This window comes from Ptychodera flava, chromosome 11 (assembly GCF_041260155.1).
Source record: "Ptychodera flava strain L36383 chromosome 11, AS_Pfla_20210202, whole genome shotgun sequence".
Lineage (NCBI taxonomy): Eukaryota > Metazoa > Hemichordata > Enteropneusta > Ptychoderidae > Ptychodera > Ptychodera flava.
Genome location: NC_091938.1, coordinates 37,454,113 through 37,472,224, shown reverse-complemented (window position 1 = coordinate 37,472,224; position 18,112 = coordinate 37,454,113). Strand labels below are relative to the sequence as shown.

Here is an 18,112-nt window from a genome sequence, read left to right as displayed (position 1 = left end):
AGGCTTGTCTTTATTTTGCTTTATGTACACCTCAAATTCAGACTGTTTATGTACTCGTCTCCTTCGTGATGACATAACTCCAAATCTATGGACTAAAGAATGGGAAGAAAAGCAAACAGTTGAATAAGGTTGCAAGTATCGTGCAAAACAAATTAGTCAAATTCATCACTCTACAGTTTTGCATATTGTGATGTAAAAGGTACAAGTTTATGAAAATATTACAATGAAACAAGATTAACTTTTAATAAATTGCAGAAAATTCTCTTAGTGACATAGTACATACAGGTATATTCAAGAAAAGGCATGCATCATGCTTAACCTACATGTATCTACCAAGGTTTCTGCAATGTCCCGGAGTTAATAGTTTTCAGCAAATGACACTCTCTCAGCTTCAATTCTCTCCAGGCAAGAAATTGAGTATGTAATGGATCAGCAGCCAGAACTTCTTCAAAATCTTCAGGGCGTTTAGGTAGATGACTAGTTGCACTCTCTACTGTATCAAAAGAAGTAACAGACGATGATACAGATCCATTCACTGATGAACATTCAAAATCAGGGTCACAAGGCTGTTTCACTGAACTTTCAGTGACCAGGTGTTGCTTTCGTTTTTTTGCTCGTCTGACTTTGGAACGCCTTTTGTCAGCTGCAGCACTTCTTTTCCGCATATCTGAACATGCAAACAGTATTGATACATATTTTGTTAGTTTAATATACTTATATTATTTCATAATATCTACTGACCAGTTCTTGTTTTACCAGTACTTGACACATTCCACTTCAGGTGCAGGTGTACATTAAAGGTCTATATTCTACTCTTTCACTGCAGAACACTTCAGGATGAGATCAAGGTTTATTTCACATTTTTTTGTGATATTTTTCTTTTTTAATGTTTCAAAATCATTACTATTGTGATAACATTGAGTTCTACTTAATATTCACTTACTTTGCAAATGTTAACACAAAGAGATATTTTCTCAGTTCAGTTTTGGGCCAGAGATGAGTAACTTATAAATAGTGTAACTTGCCCATTTATGCATGAACATACATGTAGCTCTGACTTTTTGCCTGATGAAGGGAACAATACCTATCTCCAAAATCAAGTCTCACTTTACTGATAATGTTCATAAAACAAAATAAATCACTGCATGAGTGAAGCAAATACTGCACTATGTATTACAATCACTCCAACTATCCCATATTTTGAATGTGCCGGTACAGTCATGGTCTCTCATCTACACGTATTGACATAACTAGCCACTTGCACTCTACAATCACTCCAACTATCCCATATTTTAAATGTGCAGTCACCCGGTCTCTCATCTACACTTATTGACATAACTATCAACATACACACTACAATCACTCCAACTATCCCATATTTTAAATGTGCAGTCACCCGGTCTCTCATCTACACTTATTGACATAACTATCAACATACACACTACAATCACTCCAACTATCCCATATTTTAAATGTGCTGTGACCCGGTCTCTCATCTACACTTATTGACATAACTATCCACATACACACTACAATCACTCCACTATCCCATATTTTGAATGTGCAGTCACCCGGTCTCTCATCTACACTTATTGACATAACTATCAACATACACACTACAATCACTCCAACTATCCCATATTTTAAATGTGCAGTCACCCGGTCTCTCATCTACACTTATTGACATAACTATCTACATGAACACAACAATCCCCATATCACATATTTTCCATATGAAGTCATGGTCTCTCATTTACACATATTGAAATAACTATCTACTGGTACATGCACACTGCAATCACTCCAACTATCCAATATTTTGAATGTACAGTTATGGTCTTATCGACATAACTATCCACATACACACTACAATCACTCCGACTATCTCATATTTTGAATGTACCGTCATAGTCAGACTCTCATCTACACGTATTGACATAACTATCTACATGGACACTACAATCAATCTAACTTTCGAATACTTTAAATGTGCAATCATGGTCTCTCATCTACACTTATTAACATAACTAGCCATATACACACTGCAATCATCCAACTATCCCATATTTTGAATGTACAGTCATGGTCTCTCATCTACACTTATTGACATATATCCACATAGTTACACACTGCAATCACTCCAACTATCCCATATTTTATATGTGCAGTCATGGTCTCTCATCTACACTCGTTGAAATAATTATCTATATATACACACTACAATCACTCCACTATCCCATATTTTGTATGTGCAGTCATGGTCTCTCATCTACACCTATTGACAAAACTATCTACATGCACACTACAATCTCTCCACTATCCCATATTTTGCATGTGCAGTCATGGTCTCTCATCTACACTTATTGACATAACTATCTTTATCATTTACCTAAATTATCCCCATGTTTAACGCTATGGAGAAAGCGCCCGCTCGAATGGGAAATAATGTGCCGTTTCTACCGGTATATGCACACAACAACCATTCTACTATCCCGTATTTTGCATGTGCAATCAAGGTCTCTCATCTACATTCATTGAAATAACAATCTATATGCACAATTTAATCACTCCAACTATCCCATATTTTGAATGTACAGACATGGTCTCTCATCTACACTTATTGACATAACTATCCACATACACACTGCAATCACTCCAACTATCCCATATTTTGAATGTACAGTCATAGTCTCTCATCTACACATATTGACATAACTTTCCAAACAAACACCACAATCAATCCAACTATCCCATATTTTGAATGTACAGTCATAGTCCCCACTCTTATTTACACGTATTGTCATAACTATCTACATGGACACTACAATCAATCCAACTTTCCAATATTTTGAATGTGCAATCAATGTCTCTCATTTACACTTATTGACATAACTATCCACATACACACTATAATCACTCGAACTATCCCATATTTTGAATGTACAGTCATGGTCTCTCATCTACACTTATTGACAAAACTATCCACATACACATACTACAATCACTCTAATTATCCAATACTTTGTATGTGCAGTCATGGTCTCTCATCTACCGGTGCATTTCATGAAATAACTATCTCACACAAGAATTACTCCACTATCCCATATTTTCCATATGAATTCATGGTCATATTTTGAATGTACCGTCATAGTCTCCCATTTAGACTTATTGAAATAACTATCTACCGGTACATGCACACTGCAATTACTCCAACTATCCAATATTTTGAATGAACAGTTATGGTCTCTTACCTTCACTTATTGAAATAACTTTCCACATACACACTACAATCACTCCACTATCCCATATTTTGAATGTACAGTCATGGTCTCTCATCTACACTTATTGACATAACTATCAACATACACACTACAATCACTCCAACTATCCCATATTTTGCATATGCTGAGATGGTCTCTCATCTACACTTATTGACATAACTATCCACATACACACTACAATCACTCCACTATCCCATATTTTGAATGTACAGTCATGGTCTCTCATCTACACTTATTGACATAACTATCAACATACACACTACAATCACTCCAACTATCCCATATTTTGCATGTAGATTCATGGTCTCTCATCTACACTTATCGACATAACTATCCACATACACGATACAATCACTCCAACTATCCCATATTTTGCATGTACAGTCATGGTCTCTCATCTACACTTATTGACATAACTATCCACATACACACTACAATCACTCCACAAGGGGTTTTTGACGGGCGGTGCGCCCGGCTTCTTTTGTCGCCGCCCACCTTTAATTTCGCCCGCCCACCTTTAATCTCGCCCGCCCACCTTTGTTTTCTGTCGCCTAAACTGTTTTCTCAGTCAGTTGTCCGAACAATATCTGAAAGCCTATTGAATAAAAATGACAGCAACTGACAACGTCGTGTAATAAAGAGGGACCGTTCACACATCTGTCGGTTTGTTTTGCGACTGCATGCAATCCTCAATGTTCTCCCCAGGCCCCGACGGCCCCGATCCTTTATTTTTTTCGCCCGATCCTGTTTCATATCCGCCGGCGCCGATACTCTTTAGTAAATGTGGTTGAAGACCTATGTTTCTCAGCGGCGATTGTGTCACGCTCTTATTTCAGCAAGCTTTTCAAGTGTGAAACGGCCGTAGTGCCGATGAACACTGGCTAAGACTTCAATTCAAAAAGCTTGAAATGTGTTTAGCTGCCGACCGTACGTACAGACACCGTCCATTTCATACAACGGACACGGTACACTCGAAGGCTCGGTGTTGCATTTTTGCCAGCGGACACTCAGTCAAAGCATCTATGCTATTGCCAACTGCCATTGCCGCCAATGTCTCGTATTTGTAAGGATCCGAAGGTCAGGAAAAGTGATTTCGATCAGATCTGGCTAAAATCGTACGATTGGTTGAGACAAATATCAGATGCAAAAAAGTATGGTACTTTGCGTGCCCAGGTCGTTGCGTATCCGAGCCTAGTTAGCCATTTTGAGATCAGTGTACGTCCACATGACATTGAAGCCATGTGTGTCATTTCCTGTCACGCATTCGTAACTTGCATGGATTCATTCGATTGACTTTGAGAAGCAGTTGCGTTTGATCAAGTTTCAAAATCCGTGACCGTTTTAAAATATCAAAGGCACAATGAAATGAAGTAAAAAGAAACTGCACGAGCTAAATCATCATTCGTGTGATCATCCGAATACAGCAGCTATGTACCGTACATACGGTTCTGTAGGCCTACTGTATAGTTCAAAGGTCGCGTGTGATCGAGATCTAGTGCGCCAGCGTGCTCCACACAAAACATGCATGGCAGCCTACGCCGCGCAGTTGTCGAAGTTTTGTACGTTTGCCGAACTAAGAGTCGATGAAATTTCAAATCTTTCTCTTGGAAATACTTGGTATCATTTTTTTCGGGCCTCCCTTTATTATGAATTGAGTTTTCAAGTCAACGTATGTTTCTGTGCAGGCATGCTCCGCTGACTCTGCATTGTAACTTAGTGCATTATTCAGTCCCGTGTCAACTTGTCATGGACGTAAAAAAAAGACGTTCATGGCTTTACCAATCCGGCTACAGACAAACATATAGTAACAGAGGGTCACATGAAAACGTTGCCACCGATTATTTCGAACACTGATTACTTCTCATGTAGGCCTACTTTTGAATTTTCATGTTGGTATTGTGCAATATATTTACTAAATTGTGTATTGTTTGTATTAGTTCAATGTGGTTTTTTTTCACTTTTGATGTTTTATTATTTATTTAAAGTAAATAGACAGGATTTAAATGTAAAAATAAATTGTATAGCTTGCCATTAATCACTGCTGAATGGAGAAAAATATTGAGAATGTCAGAAATATACCTAATCACTGGAGTGCCTTGTGAATATCCCTGGTGATATGTAAATTGTATGCAAATATTATGCAAATACATATGCTAATTAGCCATCCGCCTTTAATTTTCATTTGTGGAGAACACTGCAACTATCCCATATTTTGCATGTACAGTCATGGTCTCTCATCTACACTTATCGACATAACTATCCACATACACACTACAATCACTCCAACTATCCCATATTTTGCATGTACAGTCATGGTCTCTCATCTACACTTATTGACATAACTATCTTTATCATTTACCTAAATTATCCCCATGTTTAACGCTATGGAGAAAGCGCCCGCTTGAATGGGCAATAATGTGCCGTTTCTATATGCACACAACAACCATTCTACTATCCCGTATTTTGCATGTGCAATCAAGGTCTCTCATCTACATTCATTGAAATAACAATCTATATGCACAATTCAATCACTCCAACTATCCCATATTTTGAATGTACAGACATGGTCTCTCATCTACACTTATTGACATAACTATCCACATACACACTGCAATCACTCCAACTATCCCATATTTTGAATGTACAGTCATAGTCTCTCATCTACACATATTGACATAACTTTCCAAACAAACACCACAATCACTCCAACTATCCCATATTTTGAATGTACAGTCATAGTCTCTCATCTACACATATTGACATAACTTTCCAAACAAACACCACAACAAACTATCCCATATTTCGAATGTACAGTCATAGTCCTCACTCTTATTTACACGTATTGTCATAACTATCTACATGGACACTACAATCAATCCAACTTTCCAATATTTTGAATGTGCAATCAATGTCTCTCATTTACACTTATTGACATAACTATCCACATACACACTATAATCACTCGAACTATCCCATATTTTGAATGTACAGTCATGGTCTCTCATCTACACTTATTGACAAAACTATCCACATACACATACTACAATCACTCTAATTATCCAATACTTTGTATGTGCAGTCATGGTCTCTCATCTACCGGTACATTTCATGAAATAACTATCTGCACACAAGAATTACTCCACTATCCCATATTTTCCATATGAAGTCATGGTCATATTTTGAATGTACCGTCATAGTCTCCCATTTAGACTTATTGAAATAACTATCTACCGGTACATGCACACTGCAATTACTCCAACTATCCAATATTTGAATGAACAGTTATGGTCTCTTACCTTCACTTATTGAAATAACTTTCCACATACACACTACAATCACTCCACTATCCCATATTTTGAATGTACAGTCATGGTCTCTCATCTACACTTATTGACATAACTATCAACATACACACTACAATCACTCCAACTATCCATATTTTGCATATGCTGAGATGGTCTCTCATCTACACTTATTGACATAACTATCCACATACACACTACAATCACTCCAACTATCCCATATTTTAAATGTACCGTCATGGTCTCTCATCTACACTTATTGAAAGAACTATCTACATGCACACTACAATCAATCCAACTATTGAATATTTTGTATGTACAGTCATGGTCTCTCATCTACACTTATTGACATAACTATCTACATGCACACAACAATCATTCCACTATCCCATATTTTGCATGTGAAGTCATGGTCTCTCATTTACATTTATTGAAATAACTATCAACCAGTAGATGCACACCACAATCACTCAAACTATCCCATATTTTAATGTACAGTCATGGTCTCTCATCTACACTTATTGACAAAACTATCCACATACACACTACAATCACTCCAACTATCCCATATTTTGTATGTGCAGTCATGGTCTCTCATCTACATTTCATGAAATAACTATCTGCACACAAGAATTACTCCACTATCCCATATTTTCCATATGAAGTCATAGTCATATTTTGAATGTACTGTAATAGTCTCCCATTTTAGACTTATTGAAATAACTATCTACCAGTACATGCACGCTGCAAATACTCCAACTATCCAATATTTTGAATGAACAGTTATGGTCTCTTACCTTCACTTATTGAAATAACTATCCACATACACACTACAATCCCTCAACTATCCCATATTTTGAATGTATAGTCATGGTCTCTCATCTACACTTATTGACATACGGCTAGTTTTCAATCGGATTCGAACCCACAACATACGGCATCAGTCGCCTAGCTGAGAGGCCATAGACAGAACCGCTCGGCTAAATCTCCACTCCCTATAACTATCCACATACACACTACAATCACTCCAACTATCCCATATTTTGCATGTACAGTCATGGTCTCTCATCTACACTTATTGAAATAACTATCCACATACACACTACAATCACTATAAATATGCCATATTTTGAATGTACCGTCTTGGTCTCTCATCTACACTTATTGAAAGAACTATCTACATGCACACTACAATCAATCCAACTATTGAATATTTTGTATGTACAGTCATGGTCTCTCATCTACACTTATTGAGATAACTATCTACATGCACACAACAATCACTCCACTATCCCATATTTTGCATGTGAAGTCATGGTCTCTCATTTACACTTATTGAAATAACTATCTACCAGTAGATGCACACCACAATCAATCCAACTATCAAATATTTTGAATGTACAGTCATGGTCCCTCATCTAAACTTATTGACATAATTAACTATCTACATGCACTCTACAATCAATCCAACTATCAAATATTTTGAATGTACAGTCAGGGTCCCTCATCTAAACTTATTGACATAACTATCTACATACACACTACAATCACTCCAACTATCCCATGTTTTGAATGTACTGTCATGGTCTCTCATCTACACTTATTGAAAGAACTATCTACATGCACACTACAATCAATCCAACTATTGAATATTTTGTATGTACTGTCAAGGTCTCTCATCTACACTTATTGACATAACTATCTACATGCACACAGCAATCACTCCACTATCCCATATTTTGCATGTGAAGTCATGGTCTCTCATTTACACTTATTGAAATAACTATCTACCAGTAGATGCACACCACAATCAATCCAACTATCCCATATTTTGAATGTACAGTCATAGTCCCCACTCTCATTTACACGTATTGTCATAACTATCTACATGCACACTACAATCAATCCAACTTTCTAATATTTTAATGTGCAATCATGGTCTCTCATCTACACTTATTGGCATAACTATCCACAAACACACTGCAATCACTCCAACTGTCCCATATTTCGAATGTACCGTCATGGTCTCTCAATTACACTTATTGAAATAACTATCTACCTATGCACACTACAATCTCTACTCTATCTTATATTTTGCATGTGCAGTCATGGTCTCTCATCTACACTTATTGACATAACTATCTACATGCACACTACAATCACTCCACTCTCCCATATTTTGCATGTGCAGTCACCCGGTCTCTCATCTACACTTATTGACATAACTATCTACATGCACACCTCAATCTCTCCATTATATCCCATGTTTTGAATATACAGTCATGGTCTCTCATCTACACTTATTGACATAACTGTCCAGTACATGCACACTACAATCACCCCTCTCTCCCATATTTTGCAAGTGCAGTTACACTTCCCACGCTATAGATAGGAGTCTGATTTGACAGTATTTTAATTCAAAATGCCAAAACGAGCTGTATCCCTTTGTCGCCCAGTTGAAACATTGGTGAGTCATACGGTAGTTTATGTCTATTGTTAAAGGGGTGTAAATTGAGACCAGGGTTGGACAAAACGTGTCAATACACACACTTAATCCCAGGCCAGGAGACCAGGGTAGGCCACAAACCATCCCTCTTGACTGGGACACAAAGTTGTCTGGACATTGGCCAGCCACACCCGTTCATATTTGTTTTTTTAGCCAACCATGTACCAGGCTAGGAAAAGGGCCTTGCAAAACATGTTTATTGTGCGAGTCAAAATGTGTGTCCACACAGGACATCACACCAGGCCAACACAATATTAATTATCTCTAAACAATTTACTCAGTGATCAAGATGTGTGTCCACATAGGACATCACACCTGGCTTAAAAACATTGATTATCTCTACATGTTTATTGTGCGAGTCAAAATGTGTGTCCACACAGGACATCACACCAGGCCAACACAATATTAATTATCTCTAAACAATTTACTGTGTGATCAAAATGTGTGTCCACATAGGACATCACACCTGGCTTAAAAACATTGATTATCTCTACATGTTTATTGTGCGAGTCAAAATGTGTGTCCACACAGGACATCACACCAGGCCAACACAATATTAATTATCTCTAAACAATTTACTGTGTGATCAAAATGTGTGTCCACGTAGGACATCACACCTGGCTTAAAAACATTGATTATCTCTACATGTTTAGTGTGCGAGTCAAAATGTGTGTCCACATAGGACATCACACAAGGCCAACACAAAGATATGAATTATCTCTAAACGTTTACTGTGTGATCAAGATGTGTGTCCACCTAGGACATCACACCAGGCCAACACAACATTAAGCCTTTTCCTGCCAAGTCAGTGAAAATCCGCTTGGAATTCGGTGTAGCCAGAATCTAAGCGCTGGTGAATGTTTTTCTACCAACTAGGTGGAAATCGGGACCATTTTGGGTACCCCTTTCCTGCCAAGTCAACAGCACTACGTTTTTCTATCCCCTGTGCGTTTAGGGGTCATCCGAGGACAGGTTTTCTGACAAGGAACGCCTTTTCCCCTCGAAATGGGTTCGCAGGGAGACGATAGACTGGGCGACAGAGGGATACAGCTCGTTTTGGCATTTGGAATTAAAATACTGTCAAATCAGACTCCTATCTATGGCGTGGGAAGTGTAACTGCACTTGCAAAATATGGAAGAGAGGAGTGATTGTAGTGTGCATGTACTGGACAGTTGAGTAAAATATGAGACAGTTGTAAATGCAATTCATGTCATATGGTTAGGTCGAAAACACTGGCGCAAACGGTAAGATAAATAACCCAAGAAATTATCGAGAAAGTGAAGATGGCATCATCATTGCAAAAGCATGGCTGCCATGCACGACATGTACAATGATCTTTGTACTCTGCATGACCTAACACATAACGTTGTCATCAAGGTGCCAATACTGTTTAAAGTAATGTCCAAAACAACTGCAGTGATACATATTTCTTCTAAAATGAATAAACTAAAAATGACTCGGCAAACGAGGTTTAAATCTTCTTTCTTTTCCCTTGTTTGAGATCATGACAGAAGCATTTCATTTTAATGTGAACGTAAACGAAATTTACCTTTGGCTGAAATCAACCATAGGCAGGCTTTACGCCGCTTTGCTCTTCCATTTTAACCCAGGCAATTTCGATGGATATGTAATCTCGTGTTGGCGGTCAACAACGCTTTCAGTTGTGACGCAACATACTCTGAATTTAGAGGAAGAATGTATTCTTAAAAGGTTACCTTGTCAGTTGCTTGACATCTATCACGTCATTGTCACTTTACAGCGACAATGACTTGATGCTCTGACACTCGGAGAGTGATAGCTTATCCTTGTCATTGTCAACAAACGTAACCACAAGTGCAGCAAAGACAATGTCGTAATTCTACTGGTAATGTGCAGTATTGTACATGCTGTTACGCAATTGGATTGATTGGGAGAACAAATGTCCATGTACTTTTATAAGTGCACATTCATGAGCTGCCATGGACATTCATTAGTAAATACGAATATTTCTTGAACTCTGTTTTATTTGTCAACGCGTACATGATATTTCTGTCTTGTTTTCAATTCCCGAAACGAATACACAACTTGTATGTACAATGTAACAATGCACACAACGACGCAATTGTACATTCTTCAGGGGCGCAGATTGTCTTAGATTTATTTCTGGAGATTCATTGCACATCGTATCGACATGACTTTCTCACACCATGGAATTTCTTTACTTGAGTTTGAACTAACATTGACAACCGGTCCCTTCAAGAACTCATGGAAAGAGACGTGACGGTGCTTCGTAATACAATAGAGGTGTACCTCGATTATAATATTAAAACTATTGTCGTATCTCGTCATCTTTCCCCAGTCGGATAAAGCAACCTACGGCAGCATGATCATAATCATACACCGAAGCCTAGAATTGTATTTTACACAGTGGCGTCTTGCGTAGCGGCATAGAAATACCAGTAGACACAAGCTATACTTCTACTTGTAAAAGCATGGCAGCCATTTTTGCTTCGTAATGCCCGATCTGACAGGTTGCGCAGTTGATGACGGTATCGATACTTCCGCGATTTATTGTTCATTTTCGGAATTGGATTTTCAACTTAATAACACGTCAGATATGAACTTTAATTATTTAGCTTTTTGTTCCACACAGAGAATGAATTTCCAGCAGTTTAGTGACCAATTTAGTCCCACTGTGTACTACTTCTCTGATCATAGTGCATGTGTGAGCGCTCAGATAATTTTGAAAACGGACACTGGACAGACAAACTTGGCCTTCGAGCCTCGGTACGACAGTGGGCCATTCGGCTACCTCGGAAACATCAAGTCAGATCTTTTCTCACTGACAAACAAAACGGAATTAAGCAAAATCAGTTAGCCAATGAAATCACTTGCATTTTCCTACAACATTATTGCCGTTTACTTACGGTACAGGCCCATATAACCACAAATCACCAAAATTCGTAATTTTTCAAACAGAACATAAAACGCATGGAGAGCACTGTCTGTCACTGGTAATTTTCTTTTATTTGTTTTTGTAATTTTATAACATTGGACCTGCGAGCTATATATCTCAGAACAGGTTAGTTTTACCTGGGAAGACAACTTTTTTAAGTTACCTGCCCTGGTAGCTGGTTGCAATGTCCACGAATTTCGAACACTGGCTTTTCCTAGTAAAATATCCATGACAGACTCGATGAGGGTGTCTCCATGTGAACGTCCTTGAACCCATGACCAACAACGCCATCCCTGTCGAGATGGCTCTGAGAATCTCCCAATCTAAGAAATTTGAGACGTGACCTTAGATAAATCAACATGGCTGACTCCTGTAAACAGTGATTAGATATTATCGAACTTTCTTTTACTTTTTTCTGACAGGTAAATATCCAAACAATGATTTTCAAAATTTTAAAAGGTACATAAATTTAACTTATGAATATTTGCTGTAGTCAATTGGTTGATACTGGTTGCACGCTGAAAAAATCTACCTGTCAACTTGGACAAGTACTTTTCAAAACTACTCGTCCCAGCCCAAATTTCACTTGTCCAGGACAGGCAGACAGATATTATTTCGAGCCCTATTATAAACTAAAACTTGGGAAGACCAGACCTTGTCCATATTATTTCATTCTTTATTATTATTGTGAGATAAAGTGAACGTCCCTCCTGAAAGATAGTCAAGGCGGATGTTTTGCAACAAGTCTGTGAATGTGAGTTGTTCATTTGTGACATGTCAGCGGTGTGGACTCGGCGACCCGGCTGTACCAGGCTCTGAAACAATTCTGGAAAGACTACGCAAGACAGACACGAATTTTGTCTTTTGTCCGTTCATATTCCTTGTTCACTGGCATTTGGCAAAATGAATGTCCCACGTATTCTTCTAAGTGACCACACGATGTTTTTATAAACATGCTATAGGCTATAGCTTCATGTGTACTTCGTCAAATCACAATATCCCCATTCTTGTAAGCCAGAGCCAAATTATGGCCAACTTTGCAATATTTGGAAAGAGTTCACGACAATCGTTGTAAAGAAGCATGCAGACCGGCCATTAAACTATTACTTCTAAGGCTGCTTAGCATTACCTTAAATTGTTGATATTCGACGCAGAGATCTTCAGGATTTACAAGCCCGCATTGGGTGCAACGGGGGAAATATTTTTGTAATAACGAAGATACATGACTACGACTACATAATTACTGAACATGTTACATTTCTATTGGTACAGCCTTGAAGGCAACAATTGGCACTACATAGTTGACAGGATGTAGGACAAAATATTGCAAGATAATGAACATTCTTTATCAGCAAACATTGATTTTTAGTCCTGGATAAACTACGCAATGGAGGGAAACCACATGTGCTCATGTCTTTGTAATGGAGACTGTGCTTTTTTTCAATGCATATCGGATAACGCCAGACGTCCATTTACTTTGTGTACTTCATAGTAATTCTGCGTGAAACACACAGAATTTTACATTAATTGAAGCTCTGCTATTTATCGAAACAGTTGTAGAAATGCTACGTTAGACAAGGACAGAGAGGTGTAAAAGTCATATCTTTATTGATCTCTATACATGTACCTATCCCGTTCCTCTGTAACTGCTGCTGTATGAGAGTGGAAATTACCCTAGCTGGGGCTGGGGTTTTTTACGTCGGCGACATCGCTTCGCAGGCGAGGAGCGGCAGCCATTTTGTTGTTTACGTTGTTAACCAACAAACTGCTAATGCAGTTCGGGAAAACTCTAAAACTGATGAGGTTCATCGTGCATATCTCGACGTTTACCGTGAAGTATCACGCCTGATATTTTACGTTGAACGTCACTAGGATGTAGCAATATGGGCATAGGTATACCGGTATGATAATACTGAACATTACACCAGGCCTACACATTTAATTAACCCAACATGTTGTTTCTATACACATAAGTGTTAGTTGTTTAATTACCGGTACATGATGAAACTCCAGTGAGATAGAAATATTATATGTTGCTGTAGTTGTCACTTCTATTTATGCAGAGCAATAATGATGACATAAATTATACCTTTTAATGAACTTGTGTTATTTCAAAAAATTTGGTCTAACAAAATCATACAAGTTTTTGAAAGATATCACTTTAAGCCTTCATTTCATTGTGCTCATTAATTAACACAATCAAATTAAACATTTATACATACCTTAATTCTGAACTCAGTATTGGGATGACGAATTGTAATAACCGGATGATAACTACACTGGATTCAGACAAGCAGACATCATCCAATACAGTGTCTACACTGTCAACCTGCACAGGAAAGGTTGCGAATAGCCTTCCCAAGAAAAAAGCAAAATCAGTGAGAAAGTACTGGCCTAAGTGGGTAGCTGAATTAGCGTGGTTGGAAAAGCAGAAACTGAATAGACTACAACATACAGAGAATTATTCAAATTCACAACACATGTAATTCTATGAGATGTGAGATTGTCCAAATGAAGTTTCTGGTGACTGTCATTATCTCAATAAACAAGATAAAATAATGGAAAATTTCAATTGGAATGTTTACATTAAGTTCTATACTCTACAGAGCCTCTCACCCGTCGATATCGGGGAGATATCTCAGGTACATATACAGCATTCATCACAACAATACTTCTCTATTAACCTTTGTACATTATCGGAGCCCTGGATGATATTATTATATTCAGATTCTTCCAAAAAGTCTAGTGTGGTGCTTACATTTTGTCAGAGAATCCTGAGGAAACCAACTTATAACCCACATTGTATCTGTACCCAGAAAACTGCATATTGGTGGACGGTCAGACACAGTGCTATTCTCTTGGTAAATGAAACTCATCTAAGCCATGAAACAGATTTACAGCCACAGTAGCTGTAACTTTTGGTGATTTTTCACCTCCTTTGACATCAACAAGCCAATCTTCAAAGTTTAAAATAAATTATACTGCGCACACAAACACTCAAGAAAATAACTTTACACACAATATATATATATATATATATATATATATATATATATATATATATATATGATATAAAATATTATAAAATATATGTTTCTTTCTGTTTTACCAACATTTCCAAGCAGTTACTAGGGATTTTACATGAAATTGATAAATAGCTACAATAATGATAAATTATATATCAAAAGAAAGTTCTCTTCAAGACCAATTGATTGCATTTTGTTTGATGAAAATTGGTTCAGTACGTGCAGAGATATGTCCTGTTGAATTTGAAAAAATCAGCTTCCTATTTAGAAATTATGCCATGGTAGACACCTGTAGTTTTCATTACAACCAGGTGACCCCATATTGAACAATGTTTGAGGAAACTAGAATTGCAATTTCTAGTGCTTTTTGCAATAACCCAAGCATTTCTTATCGAAAATTGATGACATTTTTTGTGGATATTGCTGATGAAATGTTCAATGGTTTTTAATTATTATAAATGAAAAATATTATTTAGAATGCTGTTTACAAGGTAAACAAATAAACAATACCTGTAAACAATCAAATGATACCTGTGACATTGATCACTGTATGAATTATGTATTGTGAACATCAACAGAAATATGATAATCATATTCCATCATATATTACTTTGCATATATGAAAAAAGTTATTTAGATTTATGTTTACAAGGTAAACAAATAAACAACAATACCTGTAAACAATCTAATGATACCTGTGACATTTTAGAACTTGATTTAAATTTAACAAAATATTTTTTTATATTTTTTTTTAATTTGAACTTCTGAATTTCTTTTAATTTTTTTTTGTGTGATTACAACTTTTATTAAATGATAATGAAATATGTCTGATTAATGTAGATTTTAAGTTTAACAATTACAGAGAACAATTACAGTCAAAAAAACTTCGTTCTCAACCCTTTTACTATGCCGTAAAACAGCAACACGCATTTATAGAATGAACAACTGCATTAAAATGGATGCAAAATTACGCTGCCCCGGAAATACCATAGGCCCTCGAAGTCAGCGGTCCGAAATACAAACCAGTATAAAAACCAACTTTTCCAAAGTCCGGAACACCATCAATGAGGAAAGAACAAATTAATAATCTACGGCCTTTTTCTTCAGAGAGAACCAAAATAGTCCCCTTCTCGGGAACTAAAGATCGAAACTAAAATTTCAGTATAGTATCGGCAAAGTGTGGTGCACCTACGTGAGCAGTTCAGTATGGTATCACCAAAGTGCGGTGCACGTGAGTATGCCTACACTGCAGTGCTGGCTTGACTACTTCTCAGTGTCTATCGAAAAATATCACCCGGAAATCAAACTACTTCGAACAAGATAACGTTTGAAAGGGTAAAGTATATAAATATATGTCTAGATCCTTGCGTTTAATAAGAAATCAGGCAAATCTAGCTGCAAAATCGTGAACGTCGGAACTCAGCTTAGACCTCCCAACACAGAACATGCGGCGAAGCGCTGATTACTTGTATGTGATTCCTGGGAGTGCCCGGATGTAAAGTTTTGGGTGAAACCATACTTGCTAAAAAGGGCCTTAAGCATCATTTTTCACATCGTCAGACTTGTAATTATTGCAGAATTACAATTAATATTTATCATAAAATTAATTTTTGGGCCGAACGTTTAAGAAAATCAAGATTTTCTTTCAAAAAAACACAAACAAAACACAAAGTTTGATCATTGATTGAGTTTTTCTCGGCCGATTTTAACGTTCGCCCCCTCAAAATGAAGCCCATGATCTCGTCTTTCGTGCCATCCCTAAAAATTAGTGATGCAATCGGAATAAGTCATGCGGAGAACCTATCAAAGAGGTATATGTTCGATCTCCTTCGAAGGACATTCGAGATCACGGCACAACGCTCATAATGGACGCCAAAATCGCCGGTACGCGTGAGTTTGTAGTCGTGCTGCTTTGCCATTTATCGTAGTACAAAAGTGAATTTTTCCCAAAATGAAGTTAAAATAATAATCTTCAACACTACAGTTTCATTTTCTCTGATTATTTGGTCTATTTAAGAATTAACACGAAAGTTCGGACTAGACCTGCATCGAACGCGTACGTTCAACACGAATGTCATGTGACCTAAAATCCCTACAGTTACAGAAAACAATCATTTGTTCATTTCTCATTGATTACCGCAGCATAGCTTGCTATTGGAGAAAAAACGGAACTAGAACAGGTTTTACAAACAAACCACTGTTTTGGGGCATCTGCTTATCTACCTCCTTGGCACTGTCTCAAATTTAGAGAACGATCGCGAGCGATGAATGCATGTGAATCGTACAGACGACGACGCGTCTGCCATGCCAAGCCTGTCGGCAGGTCCTCCTAATTACTGCCCGTCACTGCCCGTCAGGAAATTAACCTCCCAATTACTGCAATCAATCGATATCTCAACACCAAATACCACTACTATTTGTCAAAACAAACGAAACAATATTTCCAGATCCGAAAAACGTTGATTTTCGATCTCGTAGCAACGCTAATCGTGTGACATGATCGTGTACCCCGGTACATGCATCACCATTGCCACTAACGCAGTATGCCCCTCGACGTCCAACCACTGCCCGTCAGGAAATTTACCTTCCATTACTGTAATCAGTTGACATCTCATATCAAAATCATTACTCACCTCTAGAACCAAACAAAATTGCCAGCCCCAAAAACGTTGATTTGCGAACAAGTGGCGACGTTAGGGACCGTCTCAGATTGTCGCAGAAGTTCAAAAAGCGAAATTCATTCGTTTAGGGGGGGGGGGGGTTTGACCTCCATTCAATTAGTGAACTTCACTTTCGCACTTTTATTTTGTGATCACAAGTTTTCATGTTTTATTTTAATTAAAGAAAAACTGCACACTTGTGCCAACAAATTTGTAACTGTTTCCATCTCGTTTGTGCCCAAACACAATTTACCAATACTAACATTGTATCCTAAACCTTTCACTAATCAAATTCAACAAAGACAAAGTATCATTTTTTTAAATGTGCTATTTATAAGCGTATGCTCTAACCACTTGATGTCTTTATTCTCACATGTTATGCATCTGGTCATAGTCGTTTT

At 37.5% G+C, this 18,112-nt stretch overlaps 1 long non-coding RNA gene across 1 annotated transcript; it reads right to left on the bottom strand.

Moving 5' to 3' along the window:
* Window positions 1-5: 5 nt before the first annotated feature.
* Window positions 6-17,743, bottom strand: LOC139143146 (uncharacterized). The gene is made up of 4 exons (XR_011554548.1): window positions 17,685-17,743; window positions 14,248-14,379; window positions 324-667; window positions 6-92 (listed from the first exon to the last, which is right to left on the bottom strand). It is a non-coding gene; the product is annotated as an uncharacterized lncRNA (long non-coding RNA).
* Window positions 17,744-18,112: the final 369 nt, after the last annotated feature.